Source organism: Zalophus californianus, chromosome 11, assembly GCF_009762305.2.
Source record: "Zalophus californianus isolate mZalCal1 chromosome 11, mZalCal1.pri.v2, whole genome shotgun sequence".
In the NCBI taxonomy this organism is placed as follows: Eukaryota; Metazoa; Chordata; class Mammalia; order Carnivora; family Otariidae; genus Zalophus; species Zalophus californianus.
The window spans coordinates 50839130-50858967 of NC_045605.1; the positions used below are offsets into that span (position 1 = coordinate 50839130).

The following is a 19838-nucleotide window of genomic DNA, read 5'->3' on the forward strand; positions in this document are numbered from 1 at the left end:
ACAAACGATTCTGTTCAGTTTTGAAATGTATATAGTTTTGTAATGATATAGATGAGAAAGAAAGATTGCCATGGTAATTGTAAAACCCAAAGATAATAATAATTTTTAAATTGGAGTCATATTGTCAGGTGGGGTTGGCAGGAGAAATCTGCAGTACTGGTTAAAGGATATAACAAGTGAGGGATGGTGGATTCTTAGGAATTGTTTTTGAAAAACCTATAGCCCACTGAGACATTTTCTTATTCCTCCAGGGTTATGCTTATGGTTAATCACAAATCTATAGAGAACCTGGGAGGAAAAAAAAATCCATATTCCTTCCTAGATTTGAAATTCATACAATGACTCTATATGAGTACTGTGTGAATGGAATTTTTAACTTGAAGTAAAAAATACTCCCCTTTAATGTGTGAAAAAAAAATGATTCTTACAGTTAATTTTTTCTTCCACATGTCATTTAATCAGTATTTGAAGTACCACCATATGCCAAAAACAGTGGTGGGTAATTAGGGCATCAAATGAATGAGATAATTTCTATATTTGAGATACTAATATACTAGTGGAACAAACAAGTAAGCAGGCAAATTTAATACAATGCTACCAGCTATAGGGGTGGAGACAAGCTACTATTAGGAAAAGAGGAAACAATAAATTCAAATTAGGGATTCATAGATTGATGTGTGAAGTGAGTCTCAAAGAATGAAGATATCTTCCTACCAAAAATTAAGATGGGAAGGGAATTCAGAGAAGGGAATTCCAGGAAGACTTATAAAACAAAACCCACTGATATTGTTTCTAAGTACTGCTTTACCTTTCCTTGAGTTTGCACATGTTTTTTCTTTGTAAATACCTTCGTTACCTCTTAGCTATCTGGTAAAAATCATTATTCTTCAAAAGTCAGTTGAAATGTCTTCTATTTGTGAAGGTTTCCCTGTCGTTCATAAGCACATTGAATCACCCTTCCCTTTGTTCAACAAATGTTAGGCTCCTGCTGTAACTTAACATCACTCTGGCAAATATTTTTCAATTGCTTTTTTTCCTCATTAAACTAGAGGCATCTTATGGACAAGCACAACTATTCACAAACAATTGATCATCAAATCTTTGTTAGTTAGATAAATAAACAAATATTTTCTTATTCTGTTTTGAATGATAGTCTTTTACCTCCAACTAGATCATTGGCTTCTTAATGGTAGTCATAATGTCTAATTATCTAATGTCTAGTTTTTGCATCATCTAAGGAATCTAACACATTGTTCTGTAGGTCAACGCATATCTGTTATAAATATTAAATGGATCACTTCTTGATTTGACTATTTTCATTATATAGAGTCACATGTCAATAAAGTGACACTATTATTCCTTTTCTTTCATTACATTATTCAAACCATTGGCTATTTGAAAGAAAGAAATTTAAAACATTACTAAAATAATATTTTAAAAATCCAGTGCATCTTTTTTATATGTTGAAGTGACATTATAGTTAGTCATTTCTTGTAAGCAATTATAACTATATGGCAACCAGAATAGTATTAAATTCTGTCTCACATTTTTTCTTGCTTCTATTCAGAAGTAAAATGCTTTGAAAGTATTTAGGTCCAAACCAATAAAGAAAGTCTTAGAAAAAGATATATGTATATATATCATATCAGAAGAAGTTAGTATTAAAAGTGTAACATCACTTACTTAGACCTCTCATATCTGGGAATTTACAAATATCCCTCTACCTACAGCATTTACAAAACACCCTGTTTATAGGATTCATACAGATCATTTTATTTGAACCTATCAACACTCTTGTGGGTTCAATATCCCAATTATATTATAACCCCAATTTTAGAGATTATAAAAAGGAAAGTTAAGTGATTTGCCCAAGGCCACACAGGTAATAATTGGTGGAATCAGCTTTAGAACCAAGCTCTTCCTAAACATTTCTCATTCTGTGTGAATTATACTATAGTGAACATCTGGAAGAATGGTTTACAAGATTCAAAATAATATCCTGGAATCTTGTTGATTACCTAAAGATATTACCTGGAGAAGGAACATGGTATACTGAGAGAGTAATAGGTTAAAATTCAGAGGGTGAGAATTATGGCCGTAGCACAGACTTTAGTGATGCTTTTAACCACGGGGAAGTCACTTGATCTCAGTTTTCACATCTAGAAAACTGATATGGTAGTAGCTTCCCTAAACATACCCCAAATTGCTGTGAAGATCAAAGAACTTATAACATGCAAATCATTGTCTAGTCATAGATTATCATCACAAAGTTACACAGTGATAAATGCAGAAGATAGTACACCCTCCTTTGTCGTTAGATACCTGTTATGCTTTTATATAGTAGCTAGGAGATGCAAGTTCTAACTTTGGCTCTGCTACTACTTGACCTTTTGTCTTTGAAAAATTCCCATAACCTCGGTCTGTTTCCTGATCTGGAATATTAGGATGAACTATATAATCTCAAAAGCCTTTTCTGTGTTGCAGTGTGTGATTCTAAGTGAATCCAACCATACTTTTTGGCGTAGACTGCCTAATCATCAGCAGAATAAATTGCAGAGACAGCTGGCTGGGGTTAGGGGTACAGTCTCTGGCCACAGAAGTGCATAAAACTGAGGAGACCACATAGTCATCAAACAGATGACAGAGCTCTCATTAGCAATGTGCTGAAGCTGGTGACATCCAGGGACAATTGCCGCTGGTATTTTCTCCATGTTAGGATGCCTGTTCAGTTAGTTTTTCTGTGCTAGCTCAGTCTGAAATCATCCTCTGAAAAATCAAGAAAGTGTTCTTTGTTTAATAATGAGTCAGGGCAGTAATTATTAAGTTCACACTTTATAGCATATCTAATATGTGTATGCCAACATGCTATGTAATGGTAAAAATTAAAAAAAAATGAATGGTACTCACCCTTCTGTTTTGGAAGGAGTATGCACTTTGATACCAAAGAGCTTTGACTTTGGGGCATGATCTGTTGCTTATTGGCTGTATCTCTTTTATTTGCCATTATGTTCACTAACACCATACCTGACTAAAGTAGATACCTGTTATGTGTTGACCAAATAGATTTTCTTTGGTTATATCATATTTTCTCTAGGTTTCTTTGGAGAAAATGGGAATAATAACACCCAATTTATGGAGTGGTTGTGAGAATTAAATGCAATAAGAACAGAAAGACCTTTGTATGGTAGTTACTCAGTAAATATCCCCATTTCTTACACAAACTCTCCTACCTTTCCTTACATTCTAGTGTGGGGAAGTATTGAAGACATTTGCCAACACGGGTTTGAAAGTAAAATAGTGTATATAACAAATAAACCATATCAGCAAAAGGAGCAGTTAATTCAGATTGAGAGATGAACATGATAAAAAACAAAAAAATGCAAGTAACTGAAAGCCATTGATGTAACCACTTTGGTCAGAGAGACATGTGAATAGGCCAAATATGGTGCAAGTCCCACATCCCCCTGTTCTCACTGCCCATCACAATGATGAGCTGTATCAAAACTGGTAAGCATGAACACACTTGTGGGATTGCTCAAAATTGAAGACAACTCTAGATTAGAATTACAGAGAATGTGTTGGAGAAGTATCCATAGAGACTGAACAGCAGAGTTTTTTGTTTGTTATTTTGTTTTGTTTTGTTTTGTTTTAAGAAAAATGGCATTATCTAAGAAGGAAAGCTTATAGGTGAAAGTCAGAGAGACCCAAGTTCAAGTTAAACCTCTGGTACTTGTATGTTGTGAGAACAGGAACAAGTAATTTAATCTCTATAGGCATCAAATGCTATCATCTAAAAAAAATGGAGATAAAAATACTGATTTTGCAGAGTGACTGTGAGGATTAAGTGAAGTTTTGTGCTCAGCACATTGCAGGAACAAACTACTGCCACAGTGTCCAAAATTTAGTAGATACTCAATATGTATTTACTAGTAACTCAAGAGTCACTGAATTAATGATTAATTGGGATATTATCACTTTAGAAGGAATATATGTTGATTTAATATGAACTTACCTATAACAATAATGGGTACTCAAAAATATTTCCTTCCCTTTACTTAGTAGAAGGATTGTTAGAAATGAATTAGAATTTTTAACTATAACCCATATGATTAGGATCAACTGAACTTTTGGAGGCCTGGTTGATTAACTCAGGCAGGAATAATTCAGAAACTATATTACATGTAAACACTCAACATTCAGAGAAAATCTTGGCTTCTCTATTACTGCTTAGAACACTTTATTGCCAAGGTTAGCAGAGCTCACTTCATGAGGATATGACCAATGCAGTGATCAGAGCCTGGCAAGAAGGTCCTTGCTTTTGGGATGTGAAACCCAATGATTGCCATGTTGAAATTCTTAATAATTTGGTCTTTGTTTTTTATAAGTGAATCCTGATGATCTAATGGAATATTCCCTGGAGAACTGGGACTTCGGCTCATAAATGATACTGCCTCCCACCCCCTTTCCACATTCTTGGAATGGGCTTCTCTGTTGCTTGCTTTCTGCTCCCTGGCACCCAAGGCTCCCAGCCTGGCTTCCTTTTCTTTCCCCTGCCCTACAACTGCTGACCCTCCACCCAGGGTGGCAATGGGAGGCCCATGTTCTTCCATTGCAATGCTACTGCCACCACCTGATTTGGACACATGTATACAAAGATTTAGAGTCAGGCACACACCTTGAATTTTCTTGGGCTGGGCAAGGTGGCAGCCACCCCTGAACTTGCTGGCAGTGCCATTGCACATTCAACAGGATCTCATACCCATTCACCTAATCTGGATACTGAGCACATCCTGAAACAGAAGAGAGGTTTCAGTGTCTGAACAGTCATCTGCCTACCCTGGGTTAAAGTGGTGGGCCTGTGGGAAGGAGAGATAAACTTGCCTACCCTCAAGTAGGGCCCTGCATTCACATTTTGCATTGGGTCTCACAAATTAGGTAGCAGATCCTGAACATGAGGCACACAATATAGCTGAGAGCAAAGCTAGCACATATTCTATAATGTAACTAAGGTTTGTCCCCATGATACACAAACATCTAGACATCTGAGGTTTCTCTGAGTATGGAGCCCCTATTTCTGCCTATGTACTGAACATATTCACTTGTAAGGATCGCTTCCACCCAACCCTGCCCTGACTCGCAGTCTGATTATTTTCCAAGATTGTCATGATCATCTTATTCCCTTTTACAACCTAAGAACTCAGAGTCACATTTGAAAATTCTATGTCTTTCACCTCTTTAGGTGATGTACATCAATTATGGCTCATAGAATTTAGTTTCAAAATATCTCTTTAATCTAGCCATTTCTCTTTGTCCTCACTGTCATCATCTTAATGTATGCTCCCACAACTTGCCTGATCAACTATATCCACTCTTCCCTGCCCTTAGCAACTAGGATGATCTTTTTGCAAAGCAAATCTGATCACATTACCTCCTTTACATTAACCTCTTAAGCTTCTGATTTCTCTTAGGAAAAAAGAGCAAATTCTTAACTTTGCCTGAAAGACCCCACATGATCTATCATCCCCTGTATATCCCTTCAGCTTTGTCACACATCATGCTCCTTGATACTGCCTATGATTTGGCCACATGCTACTTTTTCTAACTCCTCTGAATGTGAATGTGCTCATGCTGGCTTAGTAACTCACCTTCCCAATCTTCTAATCAACTGCAACTTTTCTTCAACTGCAGTTTACTTACCACTTCCTTGGAAGAGCCTGCTCTAATTTTTAGGATTATCATACAATGCAGAGCACAACATGGCATGTTTTGGTAATAACATATTTAATCTTTTTATTCATGCATATGATTCTTTGATTAATATCTGCCTCCACTCACTAGACTATGGCCAGATGTATTGTATCTTCAGGGTTTCTCACAGTGAATGGCACATAATCGCTGCTTAATAAGTATTGATTAATTCATTGAATAATTGAATGTACATTTAGTATGTTTTTCCTTAAAAAAACCTGTAGGGCAAATAATACAGTTCCTACCATGTAGTATGTGGCATGACTAAAAGTCACAGTTTAAGACTGTAAAAATTTGGAGTATTGTTTAATCTTTTTGTATCTTAGAGGTACTTAACCTATAAATCAGTTGGATAATAGTCTGTCGAAGATATCTGTCATTTAATAGGGAATTCTGTTTGGGTGCCTGGCTGGCTCAGATGGTTAAATGTCTACCTTCAGCTCAGGTCATGATCTCAGGGTCTTGAGAATGAACCCACCCCACCTCTAAGGGGTAGGGCTTCCTGCTCAGTGGGGAGTCTGCTTCTCCCTCTCCCTCTGTACCTCCCCACTGCCTGTGTGTGTGTGTGTGTGTGTGTGTGTGTCCGCGCACGCATGTGCACGTGTACACATTTGCAAGCTCTCTCTCAAGTCAATAAATAAAATCTTTGAAAAAATGGGGGAGTCTTTAAGAAACATTATTTTCTTTTGGCTTTGTATTTTCACATCTTTTGTGTGTGTTTGTGTGTGTGTTTTGAAGAGGTATAATAACCGGAGGTTTATTTTGATTTTGTAAAATAATTTGTTCATTTTTCAGTTGTTCTTTTTCTTTACTTACTAGGTATTTTACATGTCCATGCCTCTGAATATTTTGTTAGGGTATAAACTGTTCACTTTAGTAAGGATAGAGATGGGTGCACACTTGTGTGTGCATGTATGTGAATGTATGTGAGCTGAATATTTTATTCTACTGTTTTTATTTGTATGTCTGTTTTGGTAAGATAAATCTTTCCTAGAAAACAGTTTGGTTTCCACACTAACACACTTCTGCACTTCCATTTCGCAACCTGCCCTCCTAGCAGCCTTGGGTAGTCAGTCCTTCGTGTTATAACTACATTGAACACTCAGACCCCAACCCAGTGTCTATTTGATTGTCCGTTGCAGAGCAGCCAGGCTATTGGCTTTGTCTGCATTTTCAATCTCTTGAACTTTGTGATCAAATTCAGTTGTCTGGTTTATTTGTCTGTCTTCTTCATAAGGTTGCATGCATTTTGAAGGTAAGAACAGTTTCTCTTTAAAGTTCTATTCCTAGAGTGCCTGGGTGGCTCAGTCAGTTAAGTGTCTGTCCACTCAGGTCATGGTCAGGGAGTCCTGGGATCGAGCCCTGCATTGGGCTTCCTGCTGAGCTGGGAGTCTGCTTCTCCCTCTGCCCCTCACCCCACTTGTTTCCCCCACTCCTTGCACTTGAGCACTCTCTCAAATAAATAAATAAAATCTTGGGGCTCCTGGGCGGCTCAGTCAGGTAAGCATCTACCTTCAGCTCAGGTCATGATCCCAGGATCCTGAGACTGAGCCCCACATCGGGCTCCTTGCTCAATGGGGAACCTGCTTCTCCTTTTCTCTCTGCCTGCCGTCCTCTGGCTTGTGCACTCTTTCTCTGACAAATAAATTAAATAAATAAATAAATAAAATCTTAAAAAAAAAATAAAGTTCTATTCCCTAGATCCTAACCTGTAGAGTTCTCACAGATTTGCTGGATTAAATTGACCTTGTAACTACCTAGGATATGATCACTTAGGACTCCCCACCACCTTATCTTAGCATTGCCCTACCTGCCTAAGCATACTCCAGGACACTTTAGGGAGAAGATTCAGCCTGCCAGATGTCCATTTCTCTACTATACTTGGTCCAGATTTAAGACATTTATAAAACAGGGCATTTCAAGAACTTGGCAGTGATTAGGACCTTTTCATACTTCTTCAGTGGTGTTCACAAATGGAATTCAGAGTTTTGGAGGCAGACTGCTCAAAGTGAATGCTTGGCAATGCCATCTATTATCTCCATGTGTCTGAACTAGTCAATTATCTTTTTTTTTAATCTTTAATTCTCCATCAATAAAGTAGGCTTGGTGTTAATGATTTTTGCATGGTGGTTGTTAGGACCAAGTGAAATATTATAAATGAAACCACTTTATAAAGAATTAGACACCTTGTGATTCTTGTTATCATTTATTTTCACTTACCAATTTATGAGCTGTTTTATTTCTAAAGACTAGACTGCAAATATGACTCTTTGCAATATGATTAACACATACCTATTTGGAAAGGAAATTACTTAATAATTCTGTAGATGCAATTTCTGTAGGAGGTTACCAAGGAGAATTCTGAGTCTATGGTTTTAAAATACTGAGTCTAAAATATGGCTACATATTCACTATATGATGATGGTGATAATAGCAAATTCTATGTGCTTCTCATGTTAAATTTTAAAAGATAACACTGCTTCATTTGCTGCTCAAAGCAGCATGACTTTGAGGTATAATCCCATTGCATAGTTGAGGACACTGAGAAATTAATGAAGGCACTGAAAATTTCAGTTTTTCTTCCCCCCCTTTAGGCCAACAAAACCAGCCAAGAACTTGTGATGGCATTACTCGTTGCATACAATTGGGAGATAAGATAGCTCTTTCAAGTTTCATGAAGTGAAAGTTACTCAGTTTTTATAATGCTTTCATAAGGATATTATATTTACTTAACAGATTATCCTTATTAATTGTGTTCCAGGAAGCATGTTATTTTTTGTCAATGGATTTAAAATGCATACAATCGTTAGTACTACTTTGTTCTTATTTCAAAAAAGAAATTGTCTTGATCAATCAAATGGAAATTTGGGGGAAAATAATTTTTCTGCATTTAAACAGAATATTTTGCACAAAAAATACTCCAATGACAAAAGCCTCACTTGTTTCTAATATCGATGTCTATTTTTTTTCTCTTCAGGAGGAAAAAGAAAGTCATCAGGAAATGTGATTTCTTTAGTGGTCTTGAGAAAAGAGCTTTCTCACCATGAAAACTTTGACAATCTCTGTGAAATCAATGCATAATTAATAGTAACTGCGAGCTATTAATGTTTATAGTGTATAATACATTAGAAAAATAGTCTTGGCCATGACAGCTTCTTCTAAATATTTCTCAGCATACTGGTAGTATAGATAACAAGCAGATCAACTGTATAATCATGAGACCTAACTTAAAATTTCTGTGCAGGATGAAGACACAAAATTACTGATGTTAAAGGCCTGTGATTACTTAATTCTCCTTCATTCCAACCTCATTAATTAAAACAATTTTAGTCCACTGACTTAATCATGAGATTTTCCTAAACTATAATTATATTTTTAAAAATTATGACATACTAGTACATATTCTCATAAGGTGATGATTATTGGAAAAGAGTACTTAGAATTAAGCTTTATAATGTATTTTGAAGTTCAGTGGGGAGGAGATTTTATAAAACATTTCTGCAGTCTCCTGATCATTTGGAAAATGATCCTAAACTTAAATTTCTGCCAGCTTCTAGACATGTTTTGAATAAAGCACAAAACCTGCACTCTATACTTGGATCCCTTTTTGATATAAAGAAAGGAATAAACACGTGAATGGATTCTATGTGCTTGTTATTCTGCTAAGCTCTTGTACTTATGTTTTCTCATTCTATTCCTCAATAACCCATGTGAAGGGAAAAAAGTGCTAAGATGCATTGAAAATTGCTATTTGCTAGACTTCATAAGGCAAATATCCTATTTAATTATTTCAGTTAATTCTAATGGGTATTAATATTCCATTTTTATACATGAAGAAACGGAGTCTCAGAAACCTAGTGACTTGTGCCAGGTTCCCCAGGTTGAGAGTAAAAGGTTGAGGGTCAAAACTTGGATATTTTGGTGCATAGTCTCAGGCTTCTCCCTTCCTGTTGTAGCTGTGAGGCTGGCAAGGGCGGCTCCAGAATGAGTGCATACATGGGCCTGTTTTTGAAACTCCTTCAACTCTCCCAGCTGATTTCTTTAGACACTTTGACACAGACACAGACCATGGTCAACAAAATTCTATGTTGAAATGTCAAGTGCAAGTAAAAGATTTGGAAGGAAATTGATACCCTGACTGGAATAAGAACACACGAAGCATATTTGTTGAAAATTACACAGGTACTTTCGGTTGGTGAGTTCTCAGCAGGAGGAGAACATGAAGTAGTTACTGGATTATCTTTCTGCTTGGAAACTAAGGCTCTGATGAATAGAGAGAATCAAATTTTCTGAAGGAGAATGCAAGTTAAATTATGTCTTTGGGACATCATCTACCATGTGTCCATAATATAAAAAGTGCATGACATCTGCATTAATAAAAGCATAAGAAAAATAATTCTGGCTGCACAAACAGAAAACCTTTAAATTGTCAGTGGCTTAAGACAACATAAGTTTTTCACTCAACACAGGCTGATGCATTGTTCCTAGTCAGGTGGCTTTGAGGGACCCAGTTATCTTCACGGTCCTACTCTCTTGCTGATACTAGGAGCCGTCTCTCTTCAGCCAGAAGATAGGGAGAGACTACAGCAAATTCAAATTTACTCCTTAACCACGTTTGCCAGAGTGATATGCTCACTTCAACTTATATCTTATTGGCTAGAACTACTCACAAGACCCTGCCTAGGTAGATGAGGTGGTGGGAAATGTAGCCCCTGATTGAGTAGCCACTCCCTGCAGTACTTACACCTTGGGGGGGAGCAAGGATTCTAAGTGTTGATGAACTGCTTCTACCAAAGCATCAGCTTACTGTGTTATGGGGAATATTAATGTATAAGAACACCTACAGAAAAATATAAAGCAGATAGTTCACTGTCAAAGCAAAGGAATAGATGGGGTGAAGGTGAGAAAGAAAAACTGTTAAAATGTGGTCATGAGGTTTGGGCGGTAAATGGTGCTGCTTTTCAAGGTATTATTTGTAGAGGGTGAGGATATTTGAACTTTGTCATGGACGAAGAAAAAGATTAAAATGAGTGGGAAGACAGAATTAGGGAGGAAACAGACATTTATGAAGCAGTTACTGTGGCGGGACCTGATCAGGTAGAGGCCCACAGAGCAGGTGGTGAAAGAACTCACCAGAGGCAGAACAAAGGAGATAGAAGTTTATTGAATACATTGCAAGAGAGCATCATGCAGGAAGCAAAGGAGAGACTGTCTGCCAGTGGGCAGTGGTGGAAGGCTGGTGTTAAGAGGGAAGTGAGGAGGTGTGGGAACGTATAGAATTTTCCTTTTTTGGTACCTGTGCCCAGTTGTAAGTAGCCCATTGGTCAGCTAGGGCTTATGGATATTTTGAGGTGGGTTGCCTTATGAGCCTGTTCGCATTCAGCCCAATGGTCACTGTGGGGCATTTGACCATACCCAGGTTTCTATTGCTCAATACTGTTGCCTGGGACTCCAGGATCATGACCTGTGCCAAGGGCAGTTGCTTAACCAACTGAGCCACCCAGGCGCCCCACTGTAACCCTCTCTTAATGCCGTTCATATCCTCTATTTTACATATATAAAGAAACAGAGACACAGAGGTTATACAACTCCTAATGATACATACTCAGAGAGTATGAGCCTGAATTTGGATTCACATTGTCTGATTTAAACTTTCAGGTGTAACATGATGCTGTAGTGTAAAGGAAAGATAGAGGTACACAAAAGGAGTATCTGTCTATGGAATCTTCAAAGAACAGAGAGAATATGGGAACATGGGAACAACAGGGAAAAAAGAGCAAGGACATATTATGTTTATTTTCTTCACTTTGGTTTTGTTCCTTCTCAGTTCTGTGGAAGGACATGGGGCAAAGAAAATATTTGCTAGGGAAAAATAGAACTATTATGACGAAAGTGCTCAAACTCTAAAAATAATTTTATAGGGTAAGATTTGAAACAGATTCCTAACTAAAATATTCTGTAGGCATAAAGGCAGAGCCAAGTTAAGTACTTCAGTTAAAACAAAACAATAATGAACAAGTTAGAGAAAATTCACTGGGCAAGGAATGTGGAGCCCTGGATTAAAGCAATCAACATGAAAATAGTTATGGATTCAGATGACTAAAAGTACATTGCAAACCTAAAAAGTACTTGTAAATTTGACTGCATTAGGAGAATCATAGTGTCCTAATGATGGGAAGTGTCCTCTGAGGCAGAAGCCTTACCTCTCTCTCCCTCTTTTTTTTTTTTTTTGCTTCTCTTATTTACTACTGTATTTACCGGGGCACAGAACCCTTCCTGGAGGATAGTTTAAGGACTCAAAAAATATTTTTTGAGTGAGTAAATAAATGAATGATATTAAAACTGATCACGTGACTTGTGCAGCTTATAGAATTTTCTTTTCACATTTAAGAGTCTAAGACAAGAGACAGGATTAATTCATTTATGTTACAAATATTTATTGAGCCTCATGATATCTCAAGTACTCTGGTAGATAATTATAGATAAAATGATGCCCAGACAGGGTCTGTTCCTTATGAAGCCAGTACACTTATGGAAATACAGATGGAAAAGTGTCTCCAACTTCTGCTATATTAGAAAGAGGTGAAGAGAGCTCTTTAAGTTATAGAAAAGTATACTTTAGGATGTGTGCATACAGAAAATAGATAATCTTGAGCTATTTGAAGGGATGCCATGTAGGGAAAAACATCTAATCACTTTGTAGCTCTGAAAATCGTAACTAGGTGTAATGCATAGAAGTTACAGGAAGGCAACATTCTGCCTAATATTAATGAGAAACCTGTTAAACAATTTTTCCTCCTGAAAATAGAAGTTTCTGGCTCTTGAAGGGCTGAGTTCCTTTTCACAAATGAATTTGGAAACGTAATTATTATTAATAACAACTACATAGCTGTTATAAAGTTAATTTTTTAGTGTTTTGTGCACTTGAATATTTGCCAAAATTTCAGTTATTTGTGCTAATAATTGTAATAAAGGAGACGTGGAAGGAGAGAAAGAAAAGTGATGGTAGAACAGACAGAAGCTTGTCATTTAGATGTGTGGAAGAGAGAAATTCACCTAGTTTGCACCTTAACTCTTGTCTATTTGCTCAAATTTGGAGCATGAGTATTGATGGGTTAAATCAATCAGATTAGAAATTGTTTCTCAATTCTATATAGCTCCTTATAAGTGGTGCACTGGCATGGATTATCTGGGTCAAGCAAAGGTATCTTTAGCATTCCCTTCCATTGTCGAGGGATTTGGGAAATCCTCCATGAAATATGGAGACTTCTCTGTGGTGAAATTGAGTTAAATATGTCACCAAAAGTTATCTAAAAATTTTCTCTCATTTAAATCATACAGGTTTTCTCTGCCTCTAGATAGAATCACCAAATTTTTCAAACAAAAATACAGTATGCCCAGTTTAAATTTGAATATAATATTTGGGACAGCTTTTAGCTGAATAATTATTCTTTGTTTATCTGACATTCAAGTTTGACTATCTTAGGTATATTATGTTATGTTATATCATTATATTCTATTAATTTGGCAACCTTACCCTAGAGCAATATTTCATAATGGGACAGATAACAGCAATAATTACTGTTAACTTGAAAAAATGAAAATGTATTAATGTGAAATATAGATTCTTACTGTGTATAAGATTTGTTCTAGGAAATTAAAAAAAATGAATTTAAAACTGCCCTTTTTCCCTTACGGATATCAGAATCTAGCAGTAGGTGACAAACATGTAAACAAAAACAAAACCTAACATTATAGGTGTTATGAGAGAGATATGAATGGAGTAGGGTGGAGGTAACCAAGGAGAGAGCGTAAGTTCTGACCTGGCAGGAAGTGAGAAGTGTTCATGGAAAGTTTTATAACAGAGACAGAGTTTAAGTTGAATTTTGACGGGTAAATTGGTCTTCACTAGGAAGACACATTCTACTGTAATAATTATTGGATATGATTTGTCAACACCTACTGCTACAAGTGTACAAGTGTACAAACTGTAGCAGTAAATAAGCTTAATATTGAAAATATTCTTTATTCTTTTATCATATGATGTGTGTACTTTTAAAACTATGTTATTTCTGTAGTAAAAGTAAAGAATTAAATGCTTAGGACTCCAAACAGAATCCAAATAATGTCTTTAGAATGAAAAGCCATACTTTAGTGAGTCAATAATATATTAATTATAACTTTGAACTCACTTATTGTTGTCTATTTATTGGCCTTCTCATAAAGTATTTTATTTAAATTTATTGGGATGGATTCTCCTTGTAGCATGTAACAAGCTATTAAAAATAGTGCCAATAAGTAAAACAATTACCCAAAATCATGGCCAGGAGCTGAGCCAGGGGCTTGATGGGTTAATTGTCTGGAGAGCAGTGGAGATGACAAGATGCCTTTATTTAAATTTCTTAAAATCCTGTGCTGAGGCACAAAGAAAACTCATTTGCATATTATCAGCTTTGTGTTAGGAAACAGACTGGGTGGTGAATTTAAAAGAAAGATAATGTCAAAGGATTTTACAAAAGGACTTGAAAGGTGGAAAAAGAGAGACCAGCAATTGAAGAAAAGTGGAAAAAGAGAATCTGCTATGTTCTATATAATCTTATTTAACCCAAATACAGCACTATAGGTGAAATGTAATTGATTATAATTTTATATTTAATACTTGATGTACTAGGTTCTGAGATGTTAAGCAACTAGAAAAGGAATACATAGCTAAGTGGAAGAACTGAAATGTAAACCAGGCTTATCTAACACAAAAGTCCAAATATTTGTATTTAATTGTAGTGTAAATGATAATAATGACATCATTATTATTATCATTATTATCATCATCCTTACATAGTAGTGATTTGAATTATTGCAAAACAAAACAGACTGCTCCAAAAAAGTGGCAAGATGGAGTGTTTTGCCCCTGAACTTTCTAAAGGGCCAGGTCACCCATAGATAAAAAAGCAGATTTCTGTATAGAGAGCATGTTTGGACTAAAAAGTCATTCCCACCTTTTCTAATTCTATCTTTCACAATCATATTGTGGCTTACTCTCTATCCACTTGAAATTACTTTCTGATTTTTAAAAATACAACTTTCAAGAGTTTTTATCCATTCTGGTATTGTTTCTTCTTCAAATGCTTTCTTGGTTCTCTAGACCAAGAACATGTCTAGTTCTGCCTCTAGACAGAACTACCAGTTTTTGACTCCTTTTGCTAACACCTTCCTACCCAGCTAGATTTAGGGGGTTCTCATTTATTCCCACTGTATTTTAAACATATTTCTATATAGTTTTACGCTTACTTATTAGAGACAGTATATGTTTTCAAATCTATATTGTAAGGACTGAGCTCATTGGGGATCAAGAGGAAGTTATTAAAAATTATTAGAGACAAGATAAAAGACTTACTAGCCTTCTCTGGGGGTGGGGGTTGGAGGAGGTTTGTCAAGATTGCTTTGTAGATTCCAAAGATGTAAACACTGCTATCCCATAGAGCCAGCATCACCATTCACTTTTCTAGACTTTATTTCTTCCTCTGTTCTAGCCATATTCCTTAAACCATGCCTTCTTTATTCCTATATCTGGAAGTTTGCTTATGTTCTTCCACTTCCCAGAATAATCTACCTCAGAGATGGCAAATAGGTTGCAGACACACTATAAAAATGGTTGATGATCACTGCCTGGGTGGTAGTACAAGAAGAAGGGTGACTGTATGTGTCAAAGAACGCCACGAGGAGTCAAAAAGCATCTGCTTGGGTAAAGACCGGGTGGCAACATGTGGGCCTATATTGGTGATCTTAATGCTGTGTCTTGCATTTTCCTCATCCAAAGATCCCCTCCTAAATCTTTCATTTGCCTGGAAGAGACCCACATTAAAACCACTAATAAACATGCAAAGAATAAAGAGAAAGAAAGAAAAATATATCACTAAAGAAAATCAGCAAAATATGAAAGAGAGAAAGACAAGAAAGGATTGGAGAAAATCTCCAAAAACAACCACAAAACAAGTAATAAAGTAGCAATAAATACATATCTATTAACATTTATAAATGGATTGAATGCTCTAATCAAAAGACATAGGGTATCAGAATGGCTAAAAAAAAAAGAAGACCCATCTATATGCTGTGTACAAGAGACTCATTTTAGACCTAAAAACACCTGCAGATTGAAAGTGAGATGATGAAGAAGCATTTGTCATGTAAATGGATGTCAAAAGAAAGCCAGAGTAGCAATACTATATCAGAAATAATAGACTTTTAAAACAAAGACTCTATCTAACAAGAGACAAAGAAGGGCACTGTATAATAATAAGAGGAACAATGCAACAAGAAGATCTAACAATTGTAAATATTTATGGCCCCAATGTGGGAGCACCCAAATATATAAAACAATTAATAATAAATATAAAGGAACTAATTGATAATAACACAGTAATTGTAGGGGACTTTTAACACCCTACTTGCATTAATGGACAGATCATCTAAACAGAAAATAAACAAGAAACAATGGCTTTGAATGCCACACCGGACCAGATAGACTTAACAGGTATAGTAAAAACATTCCATCCTAAAGCAGCAGAATACACATGCTTTTCAACTGCACATGGGACATTCTCCATAATAGATCACATATTAGGCCACAAAGCAGGCCTCAACAAATACAAAAAGATTGAAGTCATACCCTGCACCTTTTCTGACCACAACACTGTGAAACTAGAAGTCAACCACAAGAAAAAAACCTGAAAGGCCACCAATATATGGAAGTAACATAACATGCTATTAAACAATGAATGGGTCAATCCAGGTATCAAATAAGAAATTAAAAAAATACATGGAAACAAATGAAAATGAAAACACATTGGTCCAAAGCCTTTGGGATATAGCAAAGACAGTCCTAAGAGGGAAGTATAGAGCAATATAGTCCTACCTCAAGAAGCAAGAAAAAATCTCAAATAAACAGGCTAGCCTTACCTTAAAGGAGCTCAAAAAAGAACAAAGAATGAAGTCTAAAGCTACCAGAAGGAAAATAAAGATTAGAACAGAAATAAATGATATACAAACTAAAAAAACAATAGAACAAATCAATGAAACCAGGAGCTAGTTCTTTGAAAAGCAAAAATTGATAAACCTCTACCCAGACATATCAAAAAGAAAAAACACCCAAATAAATAAAATCACAAATGAGAGAGGAGAAATAACAACCAGCATCATAGAAATACAAATAATTATAAGAGAATATTATGAAAACTATATGCCAACAAATTGGACAACCTGGAAGAAATGGATAAATTACTAGAAACACATAAATTTCCAAAACTGAAACAAGAAGAAATAGAAAATTTGAACAGACTAATTATTAGCAATGAAATTAAATCAGTAATCAAAAAACTCCTAACAAACAAAAGTCCAGGACTGAATGACATCACAGGCAAATTGTACCAAACATTTAAGGAAGAGTTAATATCTATTCCTCCCAAACTATTCCAAAAAGTGGAAGGGGAAGGAAAACTTCCAAATTCACTCTATGAGGTCAGCACTACCCTGATACCAAACCCAGATAAAGACATCACAAAAAAAGAGAACTATAGGCCAATATCTCTGATAAACATAGATGCAAAAATTTTCAACAAAATACTAGCAAACTGAATCCAACAATACATAAAAAAAAAATCATTACCATGATCAAGTGGGATTTGTTCGTGGGTTACAAAGGTGGTTCAATATTCACAAATCAATCATCACATTAATGAAATAAAGGATAAGAACCATATGATCCTTTCAATATATGCAGAAAAAGCATCTGACAAAGTACAACAGCCATTCATAATAAAAGCTCTCAACAGAATAGGTTTATAGGGAGCATACTTCAACATAATAAAGGCCATATATGAAAAATCCACAGCTAATATCATCCCAAATGGAGAAAAACAGGGAGCTTTTCCTCTACAGTCAGGAATAAGACAGGGATGTCCACTTTCACCACTTTTATTCAACACAGTACTGGTAGTCCTAGCCACAGCAATTAGACAATAAAAAGAAATAAAAGGCACTGAAATCAGTAGGAAAGAAGTAAAGCTTTCAGTATTTGCAGATGACATGATCAAAGAAATTAAAGATGACACAAAGAAATGGAAAGATATCCCATGCTCATGGATTGGAAGAACAGATATTGTGAATATGTCCATACTACCCAAAGCAATCTACACATTTAATACAATCCCTATCAAAATACCAAGAGCATTTTTCACAGACCTGGAACAAATAATCCTAAAATTTGCTTGAAACCACAAAAGACTCCAAGTAACCAAAGCAACCTTGAAGAAGAAAAAGCTGGAGACATCACAATTCTAGACTTCAAGTTATATTACAAAGCTGTAGTGATCAAAGCATTATGATTTTGGCACAAAATAGGCACATAGAGCAATGGAACAGAATAGGAAACCCTGAAATGAGCCCTCAGCTATATGGTTAACTAATCTTTGACAAAGTAGTAAAGAATATCCAGTGGGAAAAAGATAATCTCTTCAACAAATGGTTTTAGGAAAACTGGACAGCAACATTCAAAAGAATGAAACTGGACCACTTTCTTACCCCATACAAAAAAATAAACTCAAAAAGGATGAAAGACCTAAATGTGAGACCTGAACTTATAAAAATCCTTAAAGAGATTTTAGGCAGTAACTTCTTTGACATTAGCCCTAACAACTTTTTCTAGATATGTCTCCTGAGGGAAGGGAAACAAAAGTAAAAATAAACTATTGGGACTTCATCAAAATAAAAAGCATCTGCACAGCAAAGGAACAAAACAAACAAACAAACAAAACAAAACAAAAAACTAAAATGAGACCTTCTGAATGGGAGAAGATATTTTCAAATGACATATTTGTCCAAAATATATAAAGAATTTATAAAACTCAACACCCATAAAATGAATAATCAAATTAAAAAATAGGCAGAGGACATGAACAGACATTTCTCCAAAGAGGACATACAGATGACCATGGACACATGGAAAGGAAAATCAGGGTAATGAAAATAAAAACTACAATGAAATGTCACCTCACGCCTGTCAGAATAGCTAAAATCAACAAAGAAACAACAGGTGTTGGCAAGGATGTGAAGAAGGAGGAACCCTCATGCACTGTCACTAGGAATGGAAACTGGTATAGCCACTCTGTAAAACTGTTTGGAGGTTCCTGAAAAAGTTAAAAATAGAACGACCCAATGATCCAGTAATCACACTACTAGGTATTTACCCAGAGAATACAGAAATACTAATTCAAAGGGATACATGTACCCAGATGTTTGTAGCCACATTATGTACAATAGTCAAATTATGGAAACAGCCCAAATGCCCATTGGTTGATGAATGGATAAAGAAGAGGTGGTATACACAGACACACACACACACGCACAGGCACACACACTAGAATAGTGCTCAGCCATAAAAAGAATAAAATCTTGCCATTCACAATGATATGCATGGAGCTAGAGAGTATTATGCTAAGCAAAATAAGTCTGTCAGAGAAAGACAAATACCATATGATTTCACTCGTATGTGGAATTTAAGAAACAAAACAAATGAGCAACGGGGAAAAAAAAGAGAGAGAGGTAAAATCAAGAAACAGGCTCTTAACTATAGAGAACAAACTGATGGTTACCAGAGGGAATGGGTGGGGGGAATAGGTGAAATAGGTGATGGATGGAGATTAGGAATTTAAAATAAAAGTAAAATAAATAAAATAAAATAACTCACATTTTGTTTTCTCCCTCTGATTCCCAGTATGTTTAGTCTGTATCCCATAGGCTAACAGCCTTAGAGTTGATTTTGTTTCTGTCTGTATCTTTAGACCCCAGTAGATTATGTACTCCTGGGGGGCAAAGTGAGTTCACTTTTTATCCTCTATCTCCATAGCATGCTACTGACATCATAGTGGAAAATAGAATGTTTTCTTTTGATTGATACCAAAGTTTTAGTTATTTCTTGGGTGTGCTTCCCTGGCTACATTCTTCTAAATGACTGTTTGTAAGCCAGATCTTCACTTTATCCCTGAACATTTCCAGGGAAGGTGAATTACTGAAGATGTATGGATATGAACAAACTC

General features: G+C 35.9%; 1 long non-coding RNA gene across 1 annotated transcript in view; it reads right to left on the reverse strand.

Annotated features, from left to right (window-relative positions):
- Positions 1-19572, reverse strand: part of LOC113915529 — a 59939-nt gene extending 40367 nt beyond the window's left edge. The window contains exon 1 of the long non-coding RNA XR_003517691.1: positions 19490-19572. This is a non-coding gene — a long non-coding RNA (uncharacterized LOC113915529). The remainder of the gene's footprint in view (positions 1-19489) is intronic.
- Positions 19573-19838: the final 266 nt, after the last annotated feature.